Below are 23,838 nucleotides of genomic sequence, written 5' to 3'. Positions count from 1 at the left end.
CAGCCCTGGATCCAGCTGTTGGCTCTGACATCTCCAAGCCTCAGAGCCCATCTATAAAATGGGGAGAGTGTAAACCAGCAAAAGAAGTCACAGGCTTCGCAGACAGTGTCCATGAGTGGCTCTGTCATAAGGGACCTCAGCATTGAGCAGTGCTGGTTGCCACTGGGTGGTTTGCTGATCCAGAAAAGAACAAACTCTCTTGCACTAACCTTTTTCTCCAGAACAGAAGGAAAAGGTAGAAACCAGAACAAACTCTAATTAGGACTCAGCCAACAGTAAGCCTTGAGGAGCAGGAACTGGGGAAAACGGGGAGCTGGGCAGACCTGGGGCACACAAGTGTCCAAGGGCCTGACAGCTGAAGGCACCTACTAGGGACTGCTGCCTGCCTGCAGGAAACCCCAAGTCCCACACAGTTTGGTTCCTGAGCTCAGCCCACAGGTCACCTGCTCAGTCCTTTTCAGCTCTCATGCTCCAAATTGGGAGGGGCTTTTCAGACCAGTTCAGGCCTACTATCTGGGTATGACATGTGCATCCTTGCAGACAGTGACAGGTCCTGGGTGGCTCTCTTGTCACCTCTAGCTTTTCAGGAGGAAATTAGGGCGGTTGGATTAGAACTCACTCTGCGACAGAAAAAAAGGAAAGAAGGAAGGAAAAAAGGAAAGAAGGAAGGAAGGAAGGAAGGAAGGAAGGAAGGATTTTCTTTACAATTGTGTATTCATCCACTCTATCTTGCACTTCTGCTTTAATGTTTTATTTCTTGAGCAAAGTTTGCATCATATACTAAAATGGAAGATCTTAATCTGGTTTCTACTGCCACCTATTGGGTTAATCGGAGGTGGCAACTTTCTTGGGATTTGATAACATGATCCCCAGAAGCCCAGTGGTAGGAAAGAGGCAGGTGAGCTAAGGAGGGAAAGCAAACTCTCCATTGATTATCGTGTTTGAAGAGCAGAGTAAAGGAAACACAGCTTACAGCAAATCACAAAAGTGACAAGATGTGAATGTGAATGTAAGTCCCTACATAGGTTTGCTGACACATGAAAGGCTCTGATCTTTGAAAAGATAAATTTCAGGGGCTCCCAAACTGTTTCCTTCACACTGGAGGATGCCAAGACAGTCCTCAAAAGTAAGAAAAATGAACAGCAAATCTGTGATGAACGCTGGGTTAGTTGTAGAGCAGTAGCTGGGGGCATGAGCTCTGCAGCCCCGTTACCTGGGTTCAGATCCAGGCTGCTGCTAACTATGAAGTGAACAATGCAGGGCAGTCACAGACCCTCTGGGCTTTGATTTCCTCATCTGCACTGTGGAGATAATTACAGTGCCTGCCCCATACATCCTGTGGTGTTTTGGATCAGAATGTCCCTCACTTCAATGCTCATATGTTCCAAGACGGGGCTTCCAGAAGGTGATTGTGTCATCCACTGAAGAATTCAGAGCTTCCCTACAAGTAAATTTTTCTCTTAAAAAGAAAAATAATTCAGAGCTGACTGACTTGCAATGGGCAGGTGGAGTCCGGCTGGAAGACGCGGCCACTGGGGGCCATGAACCAGAAGGATACAGCTCCCCCTCCCAGCTCCCTTCCCTTTGTGCTTCCTGGCCACCATGATGGAAGCAGCTGTCCTCCACCAGACCCTTTCACCATGCCTTCCTGCCCTGGAGCCTGCTGACTACAGAACACATTCTCTGAAAACCATGGGCCAAATAAATCTTGGTCTTTTAAATTGTGGGTGTAAAGTATTGTGCCCCAAGTGACAGGACAGTGACTAAGACAGAGCTACCAAGGGAGACAGATGAGGCCCCGTGAGTAGAGCCTGAAACACATTATTAGTATGGGATTCGTGCTGTCTGTGACTGCTGCCTGAAACCTGATCACAAGGCAGATCTATATAATAGGGACACTCAGAGGGGTGTTGCACCTGACCAGCAGGGTACCTTTAGGCAAATCATGCACCTGACCAGCAGGGTACTTTTAGGCAAATCACTTCACCTCTCTAAACCTCAGTTTCCTCACCTGACAGACAAGAAGAATACTCCTCCCACCAGCTTCCCAGGGTCACACAGTGGCAAACACATCTTTGAGTGTAATTATCATATATGCAGGCGAGGCGCTAGCCACATGAGAAAGCACACAGTCCTTCTGGTTAGGATGGTCACGGTCACAAATGCCCAGCAGACTTTCCAGAAAGTGTTGGGCTGGAATCCAATCATCATTTCTATGTCTTCACAGAATCTTTGAAAGCCTGCAAGTAAAGAAGCAGAGAGAAAGTGTGAGGTGCAGAGCCCCTGGGGGGAGGAGGGGCAGGAACTAGAGCCCCTCATTCAAGTGCCATTGGCTGGGGACGGCACCAGCCTGCTATCCATGTGACCTCTATTATGCCGAGAATCACCAGACAATGACTATTGCCAGGATGATTAGGGCAAACTGAACATTTAAATAGATACTAAATACTCTCTGCAGTAAGATACAAAAATGTCAGCCCACGGTGCCACACAAAGATCTCAGTGCCGGCGCAGGGGTCTCTGCACTGCCTGGCATGTCCGAGTACGTGTCTGTTTTCTGAGCTGGCCTTGTGTGCTTGGGGAGAAGTCTGACACAAAACTGAGATTCTGCTCGGTATATAGAGGGTCTTATGGAAGCCTCAGGATTTAGAGCAAGAAACACCTTATGTTGGTTTTCTGCCCCCACCCTCCCAAGACACTTTCCCAGAGAATTCATTTATTTGTGCTCTGCATAAGATGATTTGAAGGGCAAAAACCAGCATAAATTTCAAGTGGCCATCAGCTACTTTGTTTCAACAAAGGACAGCTGCCTTCTCAGTCACCAGGCAGCGTCACTTAAATAAAATACACAGATCATTGCTTCCCAGAGCCCCCATAGCCACACACTCTTGGTTCAGGAAGGTTATCGAACCACCCTTCATTGGGTAAAGCCATTGAGGAATGTTTTAGTGTTCAGTGGTTTCCTCCATTCCTTCCCAAGCCTGTTAGAAGCGTAGTCATCTCAGAACTGTGGGATTCATAATGCCAAAGTGACCTGAGCAGTTCCCAAGCTCAGCTCCCTTGTATCCAGCAGTGCTACAAACCCATTCAGCTGTGCATTTAAGGTGTGGGCCCTGGGGGGCAAAAGGAAGCCCTGGTGCACTCACAGCCATTGTGAAAAACCTTCTGGAGGTTTTTCATCCTCATAAGATGATCCAGCGCCCCAACTCCTGGGGTACAGTGAAGGGATTTGACACGCTAATGTCCAAGAGACACCTACACTCCCATGTTCAATGCAGCATGATTCACATAAACCTGAACTTCCTGACTGATGACTGAAAAAAGGAAATGTGATATATGTAGATATACACACAGGTGTGTGATAGCATTTAGCCCTTAAAGAGTGAGAAATCATGTCACAGACAGCCACTTGAGTGGACCTGGAGGATGTTATGCTACGTGAAATAAGCAGAGAAAGACAAACACCACATTAGCTCACTGATGTGTGAGATCTTTAAACACAGAACTCACAGGAGCAGAGAGCAGAATGATGGTAACCACAGGTTAAGGGGCAGGGTATTGGGGTGACGTTGACTAAGGGGTTCAAGGTTAGAGGGAAAATGATAAGTATCTGAGGTATCTGAACTGCATCAATCCACTTGAGCTAATCATTGTGCATTGCTGCAAATATCATTGTACTGCATTGTACCCCATAAATACACACAATCATGTTAATATCCAATAAAAAAAGTAGGTTTACAATTTTAACAAGAAGCATCACTTCCCCTGGACACCACCACCAAAGTCATGATGCTGGGGTCACTGATGGTCTTCAGTGCCTTGGGTTTGTTTCTACTTCCTGCGGAGCTCAGACCAGAACATCTGGGAGCCCTAGTCACTGAATCTCTGGGTTCCTGGACAGAAACCATCGCAGAGCACAGCCCACGTTGTGTGCAGGACAGCAGCCTGACCGAGTGGAGTTCTGAGAGCCGAAAAACAGCTTTACTCAGGGCATTCTGCAATTTCTCACCGCCCCTGTTTCCCGTACCAGTTATAGGCGAGTCTGATCATGATGCATGAGCAAAGCCATCAATCAAGAGTTAGGATCCAAGAATTGACACTAGGCACTGCCTCTGACCTGCTGTGTGAACTCTGCCAAGGCCTTTTCCCTCTCTGAGCTTCGCTGGTTTTTTGAGAGGCCTGGGTCAAATGAATTCTTGGATCTGCTCAGGGGCAGAGGCTCCCGCTTGCTTCTGTGGGTGGACAGGTAAGAAGTGGGTGCTTTAAGCAGTAACCTTTATCACCCTTGGACTGGCCTTTTGCTCCCTTTAGTGTTTTATCAAGTCCATTCAGGCGAGTGACTTCCAGAGACTACGCCCCATATGTGTGTAAGGGTAGAGAGCCAAAGAAACAGAAGCCAAAGTCGAGATCCTCAAAATCACACCAATCACACCAAGCTTAGTTCTGCAAGGGAAGGAGAGTGGGAAATAGATGCAGAGAGAGGAAGATTCTAGAAACTTCTGTTGTTAGCGTCAATCCTGTTGCCTATTTTTCCACTCCACTAAACTACCTGCAAGAGATGGTGACAGGTGGCTTGAGTGGGGACACTAATATGACAGGGTGGGAGTCACACCTGAGAATAACAACTAGCAGCCTCCTCTCAGAGGAAGGGGCCATGGCAATGCGCTCAGGCTTCCCTGAGGGGAAAGGAGTGGGAAGGGAGGGTGGCAGGTGCTCAGTGTGCAGCAGGAGGCTCCTTGGTGCAGATCTGCAGGTGTTGGGGCTGAGAGCAAAAGGTCTGGGCCCTGGGGCCATTTCAGACCCTGAGTGTTATCTCCCTCCTTGGGCCTCCCACAGGTGGTGTAGACACCTGATCTCTGCCTCAGACAGCTGCCGGCCCCATGATTCCTTTCTGTTCTGCCAATTTTCAGGCTGGCCCTGTAGATGTGGTCCAGGGGCACAGCCAGGAACTACCAGGAAACCCTCTTGCCCTGTGCTTATTGAGGTAAGCTGTCAGTGTCCCTAGCCTCTGCCTCACTCCAGAGCCCTCTGGTCTGGCCCTCTGCTGCCCTAGTTCATAACCACCTTGCCACTAGGAGTCACCTAGGCCTTTGTTTAGAGGATGTCCCCTGCCTGCTCTGTGTGTTCCCCTAATCCAGGTCCATCTTGCTCTCAGGGCCCAATTTATAACAAACAAGCTGTTCAGGGAGCCTTGAGCACCTCATAGAGATCTGTGGCTGTGTGGCCTTGCATCTGGAGCATAAGACAACAAGTGGTCAGGTCTCAAAGGCAGAAAAATGGAGTGAGGGGTGCTAGAGGAAGGTGGTAAACTCATGGCTGCTATGCTACACTCAGCAAACAGAGGTGAGACTCAGAAATCAGTCCCCATAACTGCTACACACAGCCACCGTCCAGAACTGGGAAGCCATGCCTTGCTTCAGCTGACCCGTCGCCTCCACATGCAGCTCTGGGGCTTTTGCCTCTGGAACCCACACCTTGCTCTTGGTCTAGACAGACTCCTGGGTGGGGGGCTGTTTGGGGTGAGGCTGGGGGGTCCACCCAGAAGGACACTGCACCTGATTTAATGACCTCCTGCCACTGCTTAGGAACTTCGGTAGCTTGGTTTTGCCCGCCTGGTTAAGGAATTGAACCTAAACAGCCCTAAGCTTCCATGTTAATTCCTTTTATGTTACTCATCTCTGAGATGCCAGCTTCTCTCACTTTTCCTGGCTTCACAGGCCCTGCTCTAGCTCTGGGCAGCACCAGCCAGGGAGTCACACTTAGCACTGATCTTCTCCTTCATACCTTAAGCAAATTTTCCCTTCTTTGGTAGATGGCAGGCCATCTCCATGGCCTTGAGAAATTATCCTTCTCTTCTCTGTTGTTAGGATCACACGGGGTAGACAGTAAGCACTTAGTACATCCCTTTCCCTTCACTCTCATGTATTTACCTGCATGAGTTATCAGTGGACTGAAGCCTCTCTCTGTTGATGTTTGCTAAGCCCTGGCAAATGGAATTTGTGAACCAAAATCCGGAAGTGGGAGGTGCATGCAGGGCCATTTCGAAGAACATCTACAAATGGAGCTCAGGCAGGAGAAAAACTAGGCTCAGATTTAAGAGTTCTGGGGGGATTTTTTTTTATTGTTGATGTGTTTTCATTTTATTTGGTGCTTTAAAAATCTTACTGAGTGGAGCTCTGAGGATGAATCATAGGAAATGAAGGCAGACGTATTCCACCTTGTAACAGCAATGGCCTGGGGGAATCTCACACCCCACACCAAGTGGGAACAGAGATAGTCCAGGGCTGGGACTGATGTGACAATCAGACCAAAGCTGCCTCAGGAGGAGTCAGCCAACAGGATGCTGGGCCCGGCTGTTCCATCACATCCTCCCCCAGTTAGAAAATCAGTGTTCTGGTTCCCAGGAAAATGCAGATCACTCTTACAAAGTGATTCAACTTTGGTAGAAGTCAATGATGAGGATCACTGCTGTGTGTACGCGAGAACCCCACTTTAAACCTGAAACTGGCTGAGTCGAACCTGAGAAACTTAACTGGCTATTTCAGTCTCATCAGAATACTTGAAAACCGGGGAGGACCCAACAAGAAGCCAACCAGCCAGCCATTCTGGTAAGCTGCACAAATATGAGTTGGTTCCAGGAAAAGTCAGATAGTTCCTGTCTGCATGAACCTACCAGGGGGAATCAAACACCCTCCTACCCCAAGCAACCATCAGGTTCAGAGGACAGGCTGAGTTAATAGCGACTGAGGTACATAAAGCAACTAAATTCTTGTGCTGTTTGGTGGATTTTGCAGGCCTGGGGCCAGCAGTCTGAACATCTCTTTGGAGGATGATCATATGCAACACAGCAAATACGGGGGATTTCCTTCTATCTTGTCTTTGAAATCCAATATTATTCTCAGTGTTTTTGCTTTGTTCTGATTATTTTGTTCTGTTTTGATTGGTTTTATTCTGCTTTGGTTTTGGTTTGATTTTGCTGTACCTGATGGAACAGACAACTATAGTGAAGGTAAGACAGCTGCTAGCTATTGTTGTTTCCTAGTATCCTGCTTTGAAGTTCTGTACCAAGTTTGCTGCTTTGTTTTGATGAGCTTTGCTCTGTTTTGTTTTGTTGGGTTTTACTAGCTTTAAAATAAAAATACTTGAAATTTGCACCCACCATATATCAGATGCTAGAAGCAGTCTAGCATTCTAGTAGTCTAGAGATTATTAGGAATAAGTAGAAAACACAAATCCCTACAACTCACATGCTTATTTCTTTAATCTGAAGCCAGGGAGGCCGTGCACTGAACCAGTCAGGTTTGTTTCCTTTCTTAGTGAAGGTTCATACTCAAGTGCCTTACACGAACCTTCCGCTGGTTTGGGACCTAAAGACAGCTCTGTCCCCAGGAATCGATTCACAATTTGTGCAGGCTCTTTTCTTTACTGCTAACAACTATGTTAGGTAATCCCACTGCTTCTTTCTGAGATTTACTTCTTGACACTCCACCTGGATCGAGTCCAGCCTGCTGGGGCTAGGATTGGCACAGCTGGCCTAACACCACCCCCTTTGGAGACCCTAGGGTTTCCTGTCCCCAATAAATTTAGCAAAACTCAGTGGCTGAATACTCAGGATTTGTTGATTCCTTCCAAACCAAGAGGTTTAGCACCAGATATATATGAGGCAGGGAGGAGAAAGGTATTTAAAGTCTAAAAATGGAAATGTTAAAAAGGTTTTCATTGTAATGATACTTTTAAACCACCCTAAACAGGCCTGTTTTATAAGAACAGAACATGCAAGTGTGATTTCTGTGGTGGGTAGCAGCTAGGAGACAGGTAAAGGAGGAAGTAAATGTGGTTCCTGTCTGCAAAGAAAGTGCTTTCCTGAGTTTTCCCACAGACCATGCAGTAAGCTCAGCATGCATAGGACCTGCCAGGGGCTGAATTTCCAAGGAGGTTCTCAGAGTACCCTGCCCGCCTTGCCTTAGTTTTATTATCTAAGCATAACTGGGCGTTTGCTCCTCTGCTCAGGTAGAAAACATTTCAGAGCTTCCCCTCCCTCCACCGTGGGATCTTTAATCGCAGCATTGCTGTGGGACCCTGGCTGTCTCATCAGCCAAAGGCATTGGCAGCTTGGACTGAGATCCCATTGGGACAGCTGGATGCCAGCTCATTCCTCTGGCCAGGAACTAAACTTTCCCTGCAGTGGGGATGGGATCTCTAAGCCGAGAAAATTTCACCTTCAACCAACACCCAAAAGTGATGGCAGGATCTTCCTGTCTCTGGGTACTCAGTTTGACATGAAAGATTTCCCTCTTGGCCTGAAGTCTGCCCATCTTCCTCCATCTTACTGTATTTTCAGAGATGGTAAGAAGCCAGCCCTTGAGCAGTTGTTGGGTGAGTCTAACAAGTAGACTAAAAGCAAGATGTTCATGTCCAGGACACATGGAAGTCCATCTGGGCTCCCAGTTTAAAGGGCAGAGCTCTGCAGATGCCTCTGGCCAGGCCTGTTCTTCCTTTGGACTCAGATGGTGCATTTTGAGGGTATTTTCATCCTACACTCCAAGGGGTACCCAGCTTTTGCTTTAAGCTTAGGGCACACAACTCTCTCTTTTTGAGTCTGAAATACAGTTTAGACAGTCTGAACTGGGAACACTCACCCTCCTGACATCTGAGACCATGGCCTTATCTACATTAGGGAGCCCGAGTCTAGAGAAGGATCTCAGCAGAGTTCCAGGCACAAAAACAGCAACAACAAAAGAAACCAGCAGTGCCCTGAGTCACCAGGGTTTCCTCGTGCTGACTGGCTCACACACGAGGACCAGGAGACCTGTTAGACCTCAAGGACAAAGTCTTCATGCACAGGCCACAGATGACATCTGATGGCTCAAAATGCCTGCTGTTCTTATAAGAGCTTCGAGATTGTGGGACGCAAGTTGCTATGGTAATGGTGGGGAGGGTAAACTGTAAAGGAACGGGAAGTTCATTCCTGAGCCAGTGGAGGCTGAGATATTAAACCACAAGCTGCAGGGTGGTAGTACAGCTCTCCAAGGTACCTAGAGCCAAGGGAGCCCCACTCTCACTGTGACATCCAGGGACCAGCTGCAAGGCTGCTCCACACTTCAAGCTCCATAGACTTCCAGCTATCTGCCAGACCACACCAAAGGCCTGTCTGAGAGACTTCAGAGTTTTCCCCATCAGTCACATTGGGTCTCCCTATGAAATCTGGTACATGGTGGTACAATTTTAATCCCATCACTGTCTTGTTGCTATGGGAACTCTGCTTGCCAGGAAGCCTCGGGACCCCTGGGCCATCCCTCGCCTGCAGGCACAGTGATCCCTTACTGTACACATAGGAGATCCCCACCAACTTGAAGATGTCAGTGATGACCAGGGCATAGGAGGCAGCATATGTGTCCAAAAGCTGGAACATGTATATTATACCCTAAAGAGAGAGACACAAGCAACATCAAGTGGACCCTGGATCCAGGCTATCTCCTCCCGCTTCCAAAGCCAAACTTCACCATGATAAGGGGAGTGGGGCACCAACAAGAGTCAAAGGGTCTCCCCTCTTCCCAAAAGCAATGACCTGCACCTGGCCACACATGTAAACTGGATGCCTCACCAGGAGAGCAAAGCAGTTCTTTGACCCACTCTTAGTTAATTGATTGAACAAGCACTCAGAAAAGTGATTTAATGCCTTATGTTTCTAAAGCAAAGATCAACACCAGAAGATATATATGTGAAAGTAGCTGAAATGCTTTTTGTTTAAGCCAGCAATGATCCTTTCCCCCATATCTGGCTCTGATTGACCTTCATATGACTTTTAGATATCTCTTAGAATTCCTCATGAATCCCAATGTTTCGAAACTTTACTCCATCAAACTCCTTAAAATGGATAAAGCTTAGAAACCAACTCATTCGAATCCATCATTGTACAGATGAAGAAACTAAGCCCAGAGCTGACTTGCTCCAGGTCACACAGACAACAAGAGCAATACATGCACTGAGCGGTTAGCATTCCATTTACTAAGACACAGAAGGGACTTTGGGACTGTAGTTTGATGTAAGATGAGTAATGGCTTGGGAATGCATCTAGCTGGAGTTCAGTGTTTCCCATTTCTTCAAGTAGGATACACCTGTCTTATTGGCTGAAGAACACTACATCTCAATTATGAGGATGCTAGATGCGTCCCTGGTGGCCAGGATGACATATTACCCTCTGTGGTCCAAATTCCTAATGAACTGGTGCTGCTGAAATGGAAGTGGTGGTGGTGTGCCTGAGCTCAGAAGGTCTGAGAGCTCAGGGTAAAGGGACAGGTAGCCTGCAACCTCTCGCCCCACTGCCCCTCATCCTGAGCCCAGCACCCCTTATCTGAGTGATCATAGGAAAGCCCATAATGAAGAAACAAATGCAGCAGCCCAGCTTGAAGACTGGCTTGTGTGTACACAGGTACTTGGGAAACTCATGGGAGATAGATGTCACTATGGTCTTGATGGTGGCAAACTGCAGCAGGGCCAGAAAAGACACGGCTGAGTCAGGCTGTCCCACTCACAAGACCTACAGGAAGGTCCTCATAAGTCTTAGAAGGGAACACCGTGTCTGGGTTAGGTTTGGTCCTGAGGGAGGCATTGTTTTCTTGGGCACAAGCCACAAGGCTATGCAGGAGACTCAGGCAGGGTGTGAGCTTTAGAAACCATGCTTCCGCCCCCCAGAGAACGCACTCAGATGCATCCATAAGGACATTTTAAGCTTTATTTTGCATTCATGAGATGTAAATTCCTCTCCTTTGGTTACTTTGAATTTGATCTTCTACTGGAGGAAAAGCCCTCTTTGCATCCAAAGACTAAACTCTGAGAGCAGTCAGAATGATTAGCAATAGTCTCAGCTCCACTGGAAGAGGGTGAGCCCAGTGGCTGCAGAGAGAGCTTGCCTCCCCACAGATTACCTCCTGCAAGCTGGGACACTAGGTGAGACACCTGTACCTACCCTCAGGAGACAATCACAGTACCTACCCTCATAGCATTCAGTGAGAATTAAGGTACCGAGACCAGTAAAGGGCTTAAAGCATGCCCAGAATGGTAGGAAGCCAGGAGACACATACCATTGCTACTCTTCGTACCAGAGGGAATCACCAGGGCTCTCCATTCCAGCAACTTGCAGGGACACAGATGCAAGCCTTTCTTATCCTGGGACAGCTCAGGAGACACAGTCAGGGGCTCTGGCCAATGCAATGCACCATAGCAAGGCTGGGTGAGGCCAACTGTGATGCCCATCTCAGCTGGAATGAGTCCCCAAGGACACAGCAAAGGAACTTTGGGCACCAGGCCTGAAACCCAGGTAATAGACAGGTGTTGGGATGCATGTTGGCTGGATACTGTCTTGTTTGAAAGCGTTCATTCTGATCATAAGAGTCTTTGAGTTATTCAGTTAAGGAAACCGAGGTGTCATGTCCTAGTCACCTGGTTAATTGAGAGTTATAATCATGCTAAAGAACTCTAAATAAGATATCCACATACATGTTTGTCTATGTGAGTCTGGCCCAGTCTTTCTGATGCTGGATAAACACACTTAGGGCTTCAAGTTGGGTCCCGAGATGAACCACTGCCCCACAGGTGGTAATGTGATGGTTGGGAGACAGCTCTTGAAAGGCAAAAGATGCATCCAGAAGCTGATTTTCTGGAGTAGATCCCCAAGAAGAACGAGCATCTCCCTATTGTCTTGTACAAAAGCAGAGGACAACTTGGTCTCCTCACCAATCTCCTCATCCTCAGATTCTGATGCAGCTGAGATTCACAGGGATACTTTTCACAAAAATGCCTCACTCAGAAAGGCACTGCACACTGGATATGGTGAGGTAAACCTGTAATCTCAGCACTCTGGGAGGCTGAGGCAGGAAGATCACAAGTTTGAGCCCAGCCTGATCACGTGAGACCATGTCTTGAAATCTAAAAGTACAATAAAAGGACAAAGGACCTAAGGACATAGGTCAGTATAAATGCCCTAGGCTCAAACCCTCGTACCACAATTTAAATAAAAAGGGAAGGCTAAATGAACCAGAATTGTAAGTCATCAAAGAGAACCTATGTTTGACTAAACACCAAAACTTGCACCTAGCATCCTGAGTGTCCATGTGCTAATCAGGTTGCTCAACAAGGAAGGAGTGGGGCTGGGGTTTGACACAGGCCTGGGCTCAAATGTCTGACACATATCCAGAGAGATCAGCCCCACAGGTCAGAATTTTTAGACGAGCTATAGTCACTCTCAGATCACAACTGGAAAACAATTGAAAGGGGAAATTTCAGAGAGAAACATGGGCAGTTACTGCTGCTTTCTACCCAGATGATAAACAAAATTCCATTTGAGGTTCTGCTTCCTGCTTTGTTTGGTTCTGGCAACAACTCCCTTCCAAATCCCCTTCCTGGGGGCAGGAAAGAGCCCCAAACTGTTAACTGAAGGAGCCTGCATCTGAGGAATCAGTGTTTCTGGCAGCTCTGCCACTGGTTTCCAACAAGCTTAGGAGGATCACAGGAAGCAGCAGAGCACCTCAGATCTGCTAGAACCTGGGGCAGAAAGGTCTGCATCAGCTCCTCTGCTGGGCAGAAAGCAGGTTATAAGACACCTGGGAGTGGCTCTAGCATAGGCCCCAAATGCACAAATATACAGAGCCCTCTCTGTGACAGAGCCTTTCACCTTCTCAGCCAGCCTCCCAGAGTTAGAGAGGCCTCAAGCAGGAAAAAGCATTTGCTCAGCTCCCAGGGCCCCTCTAATTCAGCTACTACCACAGCACCAAACACCCCAGGGGTTCACAGCTCACTGCAGCCCTGGAATATGCTGGCTCATTTAACTCTTTAGGGCTCTATCAGCAGGAGACCAAATAGTAAATTATCCTGGGAAGCCTGGAGAGATCAGTCAGGGCACCAAAAAGGTGACATTTCCAGAGCTCTGTGTTCACTGAGCCTTTATCTGAGAACAGCAGCGGCTCGTGGGGGGAGGAGTTTTGGCTGAGGACCAGCCTTGCCTGGGCAGCTCTGCCATCCCCATCCTCATACACAGGCAGCCTGCATGCCCCTGATCAGAGCTCAGATCTCAGTGACAAGGGACAGCCACAAGGAAGACCCTCAAAGCCTTCAAAACACCCAAATCCTATGCAGAACCAGGCTGAGTGGGAATAAACAGCTAACTAAAAATATGAAATGCTTTCCTTGCAAAGGCTATCATGGAAATGTGGATGAAATGAGATGGAAAAAAATTGTTTGTAAACTGGAAAGTGACAAATGTTAGTCATTCACAGAAGGATGGTGGGGCAGAGTAAACATTTACCCTGCAAGCCCCTCCCACCAGCGGCCTGCACCCAACCTCACCACTCACAGGGAGAACTGTAAGTCCGCCTTGCTGACTACCCAGAAGGCCTTGACAACCATTTAACCCAACAAGCAGCAAAGCGCTTTGTAAGGCAATGGCTCCAGGAGTCAATGCTCCTTCAACAAAGGTGCTCAGTTGCCAAGGCCGCGCCCTTGCGGCAGACTGCAGGTCACTCAGCTCTGGGCAGTGGTTTTGTCCAGTGAGACCTCTCCTGGGACCTAACAGCACAGAGCTGACCTACTCAGAATGAGACAGAAGAGAAGCAAGACAAGACAAAGGAGACAAGAGAGGAGAGGGAAAGAGGGTTTTAAAGTAACCTTTGTGGCTAGAGGCAGGTGCGCTTGGACTCTGTAAAGAGCTTCCTATGGCGATGGTCCTGTACCCTCTATAGAGAGCCACTTGGGCCCCCTCAGCCTCTGCCGCCCTAGAAAGCAGCTCTGTTCCCAGCCAGGGCAAATCGGGAGCTCAGGAAGTACGCCTGGCGCCAGCTGCCCCTACCTTGGTCCACAACGTTCTCGATGTTGACCTTGGGCTCGTTGGCCATGAAGCGGATGACAGAGAAGATGACAAAGCCAGCGAAGATGCTGGTGGCGCTGTTGGTGCAGGTTACAATTAGGGTGTCCCTGAAAGGAAGAGACCGAGGCCAGGGCTCGCCATTAGGTGGGCTTTGTGAGAGTGACAGGGGGAAGGATGAACAAAGTATGCTGTGTGTGTGTATATACGTTTGTGTGCACGTGATCATGTGTACTCAGTCACGTGCATGTCATGTCCAAACAGGGGTTCACCCAAGGGAAGAACAGGCAGTTCTGCCCACAGATGCCTTCAGCATGGCCTAAAAATCCCAGAGAGGTTCAAAACACCTCGACCCCTGCCTGACCCAGGGCTCTGCAGGGAGGCTCTGGTCTCACACGCTTAGAACTGGGTCTCCATGCATCTGCTGTGATCTAAACAGCCAAGTGGCATTAAGATGCGGGCCTCTGGGGGGGCCTCACTCTGCTCCCATGGGTAGAATGAACGGTTTTGTAACAGAGGTTGTGGGGACCACATGGCTCTTTCACCAGCTGGGACATCCAGAGCTGAGTGCAAGCCCTCCCCTAACACTGCACCTCTGGGCAACTCAATATCAATCCCACTCCGATCCCCTTTACCTTCTTCCTTCCACAAACTCCTACCCCACTCCTTCCCTCTCATTTCCACCCAGGATGTCCCAGCCCCCTGAACTGTGCTCCTCCTGGACCTGCACCCCTGTCCAGGGTAAATCTCACCTCGTGGGAATACAGTTTGCTCAAGGTCCTTGCGGTCCTTGCTCTAAGTGTCAGACATGCTTGAGAAAAGTCTGCCCCTTAGTCAAGGTTCAGGCAACAGCAGGTGAAGAATGGGTTCCTGTAAAGGTCACTGTGGACTAATTCAGCATGGCCTGGCGTCCCAGACCTGGCTGCTAGGGCCGCCGTGTGTGTGACCTAGAAAATAAGAGCTTTGGCTGCCCTAAAAATAGCAACAGTGCCACTGTCTGGAGCCAGGTGACCAAGGCATTGAAACACAAGGGCACTCTGTACTAATGGGACCAGCGCTCATCATGATCCTCACCACCAGCTCTCATCACTACACTTTGACCCCAACAATTGTATCATAAAGCACTTGGGACACTAAGTCCAGGTGCCCTGGTTCCATGCTGGACATCGAGGCATTGTGCCCCATGTGTATGCTGTTTAAACTCGAGGACACCCATGCGCCTGTTGTATTTTGTGAGTGTGACTCTCTCAACCCGAAACCACACCCTGACCTTGCATCTCTGTATCTCTATACTAATCCAGGTGAGGACAAGAAGCACATTTCAAATGTTTCTACCTTGTTCTTCATTCACAGAGCATCTCACACATGGTTTTTAAAATGGCAGTAGTCATTGAAATTTATCAAATACCTACTAGGTGCAAAACATGCTCTGAGATCTTGGTGTACATCAGCATTTACCCCTCAACAAAATATTACCGTCTGTGTTACAGAGGAAACAACGGGTCCTTGGAGAAGGAAGTGGCTTGGCCATGCTTTTAAGGTTTAGGTTATGGTGAACCCCTAATCAATCACCTGCCAAGCTTCCAGGTGCCCTTTCTTCTGTGTGGTGCTGCCTTTCCTATAGGGTCTTGGGAAAAGTACGAGTACCAAGTGATTGATGACCATACTTTATAAGTGATGCTATGACTTCGTATGTGAACAGAGGGCTCACAGATGGCTACCATGGAACACAGAGGACTGTACAGAGGCCTCCAGAAGGGCTCATTTCCATCCCTTAAGATGCCACTGAGACCCTACCATGAGTCCAGGGTCTGTAGGGGTCCAGTGGCCCTGGCTGTGAATCCACCAGGATCTGGGCTTTTCTTTGTTGGTAACTGTTTAATTACATTTTCAATTTCAATAGCTGATTTTGGGTTATTCAAAATTGCTGTATCTTTCTGGTTGAGCTTTGGTAGTTCATCTGTTTCGAGAAACCTGTCCACTTCCTCTGTGTTTCTTACTGTATGTGAGTAGAGATTTTCAAAGCAGGCATTCATGATCTTTTGAACTTCCTTGGGATCTGTAGTAATGTCCCTTTTTTCAGACTGTGTTGCATGAATTTGGGTTTTTCCTTTCTTTTTCTTTATGAAATTAGCTAAAGGCTTGTCAGTTTTGATTATTCTCTCAAAAAACAGCTTTTTATTCATTAATTATTTGTAATGTTTAGTTTCAATTTCATTAATCTCTGCTCTGATCTTTACAATTCCCTCTCTTCTATGAGCTCTGAGTTTTACTTGCTCTCTTTTTCTAGAAGCTTGAAATGAAGCATTAGGTTGTTTATTTGTGCTCCTTCTGTTTTCTTGATGTGACAGTTTACTTCCTTCTTCAGACTGCTTTCCTTGCATCCCACAGATTACATTATGTTGTTTCCACATTTTCATTGAATTGTAGGTATTGCTTTATTTCTTCTTTGATTTCATCTGTAGCCCACTGATTGTTCAGAAGGTTATTATTTAAGTTCCATTTATTTATGCAGGTTTTGCAATGTCTTTTGCCATTAATTTCCAATTAGAGTGTACTATGGTCAGATATTATGCATGGGATAATTTCAATTCCTTTGCAGTTACTTAAGAATGTTTTATAGGGTAATATATGGTCTGTTTTGGAGAATGTCCCATGCACAGCTGAGAAGAATGTCTATTCTGATGTGGTTGGATGGAACACTCTGTAAACATTTAAGTCCATTTGCTCACAGATATATTCAATTCTATTATTTCTTTGCTGACTTTTTTTTCTAGTTGTTCTAGCTCTTTGTGACAATGGGCTATTAAGTTTCCCTGTTATAATTGTGCTCTTATATATTTGGTTTTTCATGTCCATTAGTATCTATCTTATATAGTTGGGTACACATATATTTATAACTGTTAGTTGTTCCTCTTGAATTCTTCCACTAACGAGTATGTAGTGATCCTCTTTACCTCTTTTAATTGTTTTAGGCTTGAAGCTCACAATGTCTGTAAATAGAATAGTTACCCCTGCTCTTTTGTGGGTACCTGTTGTATGCAATACTGTTTTCCATCCTTTTACTTTTAATCTATGAGTTTCCTTTTGGGTCAGATGTGTTTCTTGTATACAGCATATTGTGGGATCATGTTTCTTGATCCATTATGTTAATCTATTTCTTTTGTTAGGTGAATTGAGGCCATTTACATTTATGGATATAATTAAGATATTCTGGCTTGGCTTTGCGTATTATGTCCAGTTTCATTGACTTTTGCATCTTCACTGATGCCTATTAGTCCTATATTGTTTCTCTTGGCATCATCTTGAAGCTGCTTGATTGTCATTTCATGCTGCTTTGTTATTTTTAAGAGTTCTCTCCTTTCATGATCACTAATTGTGATCCTGTCCTCAAGGTCTGAAATCCTATCCTCAGCTTCATTTAAATGGTTTTGCCAGTTTTCAATAGAATTTTCATTGCTTGGATGACTTTTTGAGTTTGTTTCATGAATTCTGCTTGTTTTCTATATTGTTCATTCAAGGTTTCAATCAGTTTTCCACTCTCCTGTACTTTTTTTTATCTATTTCTTCTCTAGCTGCACAGGGCAACTCCTTTTATAATGTTGTTATTTCTGTCTTTACATAAGAAATAACTTCTAATTTGATTTCCTCTATAGCGTCAGGGAGTTTTCTTTTTTTATTTCACTCACTATCTTTTCAGAGATTTCTGGCATATTATTTTTGAAGTCTTCTATTTCAGTGTTTCCTGCAGTTTTTCCTGATGGACTAGATGTTTGTTTTTCCATTTTTTTCCCATTTTCCCCTTTCAAATTAACATTTGCTCTTTCAATTCCACTAGTGTCAACTGTTGGTAGTGTGTATCTTGGGGTCCTACTGTAAAGTTGATGTTTGTCCAGTTGCTTGGACCCACAATGAAGAGGTGGGTGGCTCACCTGACTTTCCAGGGCAGGGCCTGTGGGGTGAGTCCTATATTCTTCCTAGGCTGACAAGCCAAGAAGTATTGATGGAAATAACCCTTAGTTCCTGCTGTTATTATGTCTTCAAGATGTTCAGAGTCACCAAATCTCCCTGTTTATAGTGTCTGTCTTTGGTGGGACCTAACTGTGTCTCTGGGTGTCTCATAGACCCTTTTAATTTTCTCCAGATTGGGGCAGGTCTATTGGCACACTCCTCAACCTACCTGATGTTCTCTGTGTGGAGGAAGGACTCTTCCACCCTCTTGCCAAGCTCACCAATGGCCTGCTTCTGGAGGGAGCTTTGCTATTGCTCCTGTTTACCTACTGAAGGTGGGTAAACAGGAAACTTTATTCCTATATTAGGGGTAAAGTCACCTTGATGATAGAAGCCTGATGAATTCTTCTGTTGGGGTGAGGGGCAACTGAGTCTCCCCTCCACACAGCATGGTTAATCTACTGCAGTCCACGGTTCTGGAGGAGGTGTGGGAATGACAGCAATAGTAGATCCAGGAGGTATGGGGCCCCAAAGAGCAGTGGTGGGACTGTGGGGGTGCACTGCTGTCTGGAGTTCCTAAGTCCTGATGTGGGAATCCAGGGTGGCAGGGGTCATAGGAGGGGCCTGGGTCTTGTCAGGTCCTGTACTCAGAGCTGGATGGAATCCCTAGGTCCCACAAGGTGGTCTGCTGTGATGGCAGGGGTCTCAGGTTGGGCCTGGGTCTTACCCAGCCCCACATGTGCTGATGGCTGGAGTTAAACTTTGAATTAAAAAAAGACAAAAAGAAAAAGAATTTGGCACAAACCAGGCAAGGTGATGTGATCCCAGTGCTCTAGGGGGGCTGCAGTGGAAAGCTACCAAGTTCAAGCCCAGCTCTGGCATATTAAGTGATTTAGCAAGACCCTACTTTAAAAGAATAAAAAGAATAGGCTGGGCATGTAGCTCAATAGAAATGCTGAGATCAATTCATCCTTAGTGTTGCTGAGAGAGAGAGAGAGAGAGAGAGAGAGACAGACAGACAGACAGACAGACAGAGAAGTGGAAACTGCTTATGCTAAATGACTAAAACTACTGACCTGCATCTTAATCCAAATGCTCAGGCCATGTCCTGAGGATGAGGTTGGCTAAACTTCACCCAAGGGTCATATTCAAAGGCAGTGGAGCAGCTGCCCATGCAGAGGCCCCTTAGCATCTGTGCTGTGGCTGGCAACCCAGGTGTCAGTGAGGCCAATGCCAAAGTCACAGCCTGGCCTCTCCTGCATCCCTGTGGGCAGAAACAATCTGGCCCCTGAGAATGGGAGGCATCCCTACAGACACAGAGTCCCCAGCAGAGTCAGACAGTCACTTCCCTGCAGAGCCAGGCCAGCCAGCCAGCATTCTTCAGGGTTTATCTGAGGCTCAGAAGGGCCAGCTGGAATCCACACTTTGCATGGCCCATGAAGGTCCTGAGATCCTGAGGGACAGGGGCTGGTAGTGCTGTCTGGCTCTGTCAGCCTCCAGCCTTGGCCAGCTCCCCAAGCCTGTGGGTACTTGACTCACCTTTTAAAACAGCAGCAGCCACGCTGTGTGCACAGCGAGCCTCGCCCCACAGCAACCACAGAGAAATCTGGGTTCCAGGGCTATGCAGGATGGTCCAGGAGGAGATCTGAATTCGACTCTCAGGCCCAACCTTGGGGATCATGTTTCCCAAGTGATGAAAAGAACCTTCTCTGTGTCCCATCTCTAAGGGCTAAAATCGGTGGCCATCAGCCACATAGCACCTGGGCCATCTCAGCTGAGCTGTGACATAATAAAATGTCTTGCATGGGTCCCCACAAAGCTCCTAGGGACATTTCTCCTTGGAAACCAGCACTGGCCCCAAGGGATGAGGTGAGGCCACCAAAAGTGTGTTTGTGAGTCAGGCACCAGCGATGTCTCTCACCACACAGACTGTGGGGTCAGCTTTGTCCTGTCCCAGAGGCCAGCCCCAGAGTCTTGTGCCCAGGGAAACCCCAAAGCCACCGCACTGCCCACACTGGCTGTCCTCTGCCATTCTCTCTCTCTCTGTCTTGCAGGCAACAACCAGTACTCTGAACCTGGGAAGGGAGAAAACCTTAAATGGGAGTGAAGGAAAGAACAGGAAAGCATTGGTGGTCACTGTTTCTTAGGAAAACTCAAGGTTGCAAACCGAAGGCCCCAGGTGGCTGGGATGAAAGGGCTCCCATGTTCTATCTGAGGTATTTTACTAACATTCAAATGGGAAGGATGACGTGAGGATCCGGTTGACTCCTGTACTTCTGAGGCTGCACGCTGCTAGCCCTCATTCCCCGGGCAGCAATGAGCTGAACTGAGTGCCCATCCCCTGCCTGCCTGGCATACAGCTGGCATCTTCCTCAGAGCCTAAGGCCCCACCATGCTCTGCAGCCTTTCTGCTTTGTACTTCACTTGTATGTGATCCTCTTATTCTAACTTACGTTTCCTTTAGTACTTCAACTGAGCAAATGACATGCTGCATTTAGCGTCCAGCTTCTTCCTTGAGCTGCAGCAACAACATTATGGTCAAAATTCACAGAGCTTGTCAGTGAAATTCTCATGAATTTAAAACCACAATGAGACTGACATCAAATCTGTGTCCTCCTGAAAGCTAACTACTATTGCATTACTGTTTTGCTAAAGAGCACAGATATCCATACTTAGGATTATGAACAAAATACAGAAGTAAGGGATTTAGGGGAAGAAGTAGGGGTCAATGGAGAGCCAAGAAAGCGATACCCATTAATATTTAGGACAACAGAACTTGCTCTCACCATCATTAAGTCTGTCTATTATTAAAACTCAATCTTCATGATACTCTGTTCATTCCATTCAGGTTTTTCCGGAGCATGGAAACCTAAGGCATGTTTCTTGGCTTTTCATCTTGTTTCCCCATATGTGCCAGCCGTGAAACATATGTGTGCTAATTCACCAAACCAAGAAGTATGCATGGTGGACAGTTCCTGGAGCAGGACTGCTTGCTCAGCAGATGGTCCATTTTAACACACAGCTGTCTTCTGAATCAGTCTTAGAATATATCTCTAATGTCTTTTTATTTACACACTTCTCCTCTGCTTCCCTTCCAGCTCCTTAATGAAAGCATTACTGGCTTTTATCTTTATATTTCTTTTTATTAGGACACATTTGTGACACACGATCACACCCATCAAGAAGAATTTGTCCATGTACGTAAAACATGTTAATTGTTTCTGACATCCTCTCCCCCTTTTCCCCCCCACCTCCACCCCTTTCACTCTTAGGAAAGATCGATCTCCTTGTTTACATTATCTTTTGTTTTGCTCTTTAATTTTTAGTACTGTGGTTTTCCCATATAAGTGAAAACTTGATATTTATCTTTGTTTGTCTCATTTGTTTATTTTCATATCCTTAGTTTAGAGAATTTCTCAAAGTATTGTGGAAATTATCTCGGCTTTCTAATATCAATATATCAAGTTAAAATATTTTATCTCACTTAAAATACACCTTTAAGCTACTTTTCTGATTTGATCTTATCACCTCATGGAACATATTGCACATATTTCTCTGAATAACATACGTATTTGTTTTAAAATTTCCATCAAATTTCAGCTATGTCCCTGAGTGGACCCTTGATATGCTTCTCTTACAACAATGCCTTATTTCATAGTATTTTTTTCTTGTTTATATTTGCTTGTTCTTAAGGGTAGGTCTAGATTATTAATTTCTTTAAAGCCTATTTTAATTCATTCTCAATAATTTTGTTGCTAATAGGGATATTAGAAATATTTATGTGAGATCAGCATGAAGAAAATATTTCCATAATTGACAGAAATAATACTCTTATACCCTACAAAAAGAAATGTTTCTGCATAAGCAATAATGAAGTGTATAAAAAACATTATAAAATACCTATTTCAGACTACAGACAGAAATTTTAAAAATGTGAAATAGTAACTCTACAAAGGGGAGAAAAGAAGCAATAAGTCATACGTAAGTAACTTCTCCCAAGATACTTCTATATCCAGGCCACAGCGCTATGGTAGAGAACACCACACAGCAAATTGGACATAAAACCTAGTCCATAGAAACTGAAAACATGCCCACATAACCTACCCATAATATAGCAGAGAAGACAACAGACAGTCTTGGTAAGGTATAAATAATGGAATATACTAATTGTTGGAGTCCAAAGAATAGAGGTGAAGAGAGGTTAGAAAACAATTTATTTGAAAAAAGTATAGCAAAATTATGGCTAGTTTCCAAATTACAGAAAAATATGTGTATTTTTAAAAGTATGTATTTTTTAAAAAAGAAATCAACAATAGCCAAGCAGAAGAACACAGAGGTAAATCCTCCCAAGGCATACTTTAAACACAGGAATAAATGCAAGAGATAAGCAAACAAGCACAATCTCAGAAGGTCATTTCATTAAAATGGCACATGGCTAGGGTTGGAGGTGCATTTTAGTAATGCAAGATTTCTGGAATGCAGAGGCAGGAGGATTGCAAATTTGACCCTAAGCCAGAGCAGCTTTTTTTATGTCTCAACATAAGAAATCAAAAGAACTGAGTAGGTTTCTCAGGATGAAGACTGCACTTCAATCCTCAGTATTGAAAAAAAAAAAAAAAACAGAAGATGCACAATACAAAATTTCATGAGAATAATCACCCATGTCTCTTTAAAAACATTTAAATAAGAAAGATAAGATAGTAAGTTTTAATGTACTAAAGGTATTAAAGGTAAACTGGGCCCGGTGGTGCACACTTATAAGCTTAGCAATCAGCAAGCTGAGGCAGGAAGATCTCTGAAAGTTTCAGGGTTCATAATATGTACAAAGCTAGCCAGAACTAGAAAGTCAGGCTTCACATCAAAAATAAAGATAAAAAATAAGATATTTAAGGAAAAACCTGGCAAACTCTAGTTCCAAATCCAGTGCCAACATATTCCAGTAATGAACATGTAATATAGACATTCTTCCAGAAGATAAGACTTGAGAAAGTCAATCATCAACATATTTAAAGAACTCTGGGCCTTTAATGACATGCTTTATACAGAAAGAAACTGGATCGAAGATAATAGATTAAGAAGCCCTGAAAATGGTAAATATCTTACCAGATATGAAGAAGTTGTGACGCCAGTGAGAAGGCAGGGCCGCCATGATGGAGTCAGTGAGGTTATGAGGAGAGGAAAATCCCTAGAGCGCCTCTTTCTCTCTCCACTGTACGGAGACACAGCAACAGGAAGGCTCTCTCTGCACACTGTGAAGCAGGGTCTTGTGCGAATTGAAACTCTCTGCACTTTGACCGTGGACTTCACAGATTATTGAACTGTGAAAAGGAGCCTCTGCTCTTTACGTCTTGAGAAGAAAGTAAATCAGAAATGGTACCAAGAACCTGCACCACACGGTCAACCAACCTGTCCTAACTGACATTTGTGAAATCGTCCTCCAAACATTTCCTTCACAGGGATAATTTACTGTTTTAGACTACATTCTAGATTATCAGCCAGTTTTTAATAAATTTTAAGAAGATTTAGAACATACAGAAATTTCTTTAAAAAGTTAGAATTGAAGTGAAAAATTCAAAATATACACATATTTGAAATATTTCCAGCTCTTTAGCTGTTATACTAAGATGCTGAAAAATTAAAATAATTGATTAAAAGATAATTAGCAAAAATAGTTACTTAAAAGGATAGTTATTAGCAATATTGTTATTTTGTACTGAGCTCATTATCCTAGTAATCAAGCACCAACCACATAGTTATAAATTAACTGACTGCATCGTTCTGCTGTTCTGTAATGTGTCATCCCCCCACCTTAGTGACCTGTGTGCAATGTCAACTTTTGTTCCCCTTGTAAGAGACAAATGATGATGTGTCAACCATTGTTCCCTTTATGAGAGACAAATGTTCCTGGAATTGGCAGATCAAGGACTATGAACTGGCTAACCACCCACTGTGAAATGCCTCTGACCTCAAGCAAAGGGGAACAAAGGCCCACCTTATTTCTGTTTCTCATCACTATGTACTTAATGATC

General features: G+C 45.5%; 1 long non-coding RNA gene across 1 annotated transcript in view; it reads right to left on the bottom strand.

The window, feature by feature from the left end:
- LOC134477734 (uncharacterized) overlaps positions 1 to 23,045 on the bottom strand; it is a 31,212-nt gene extending 8,167 nt beyond the window's left edge. The window contains exons 1-2 of the long non-coding RNA XR_010049924.1: positions 22,913 to 23,045; positions 2,012 to 2,240 (exon numbers count right to left, since the gene is read on the bottom strand). This is a non-coding gene — a long non-coding RNA (uncharacterized LOC134477734). The remainder of the gene's footprint in view (positions 1 to 2,011; positions 2,241 to 22,912) is intronic.
- Positions 23,046 to 23,838: the final 793 nt, after the last annotated feature.

This window comes from Cavia porcellus, unplaced genomic scaffold (genome assembly GCF_034190915.1).
Source record: "Cavia porcellus strain 051 isolate PalLab524CR breed Dunkin Hartley unplaced genomic scaffold, mCavPor4.1 scaffold_9, whole genome shotgun sequence".
In the NCBI taxonomy this organism is placed as follows: Eukaryota; Metazoa; Chordata; class Mammalia; order Rodentia; family Caviidae; genus Cavia; species Cavia porcellus.
This window is presented reverse-complemented; position numbering and strand designations above follow the sequence as displayed.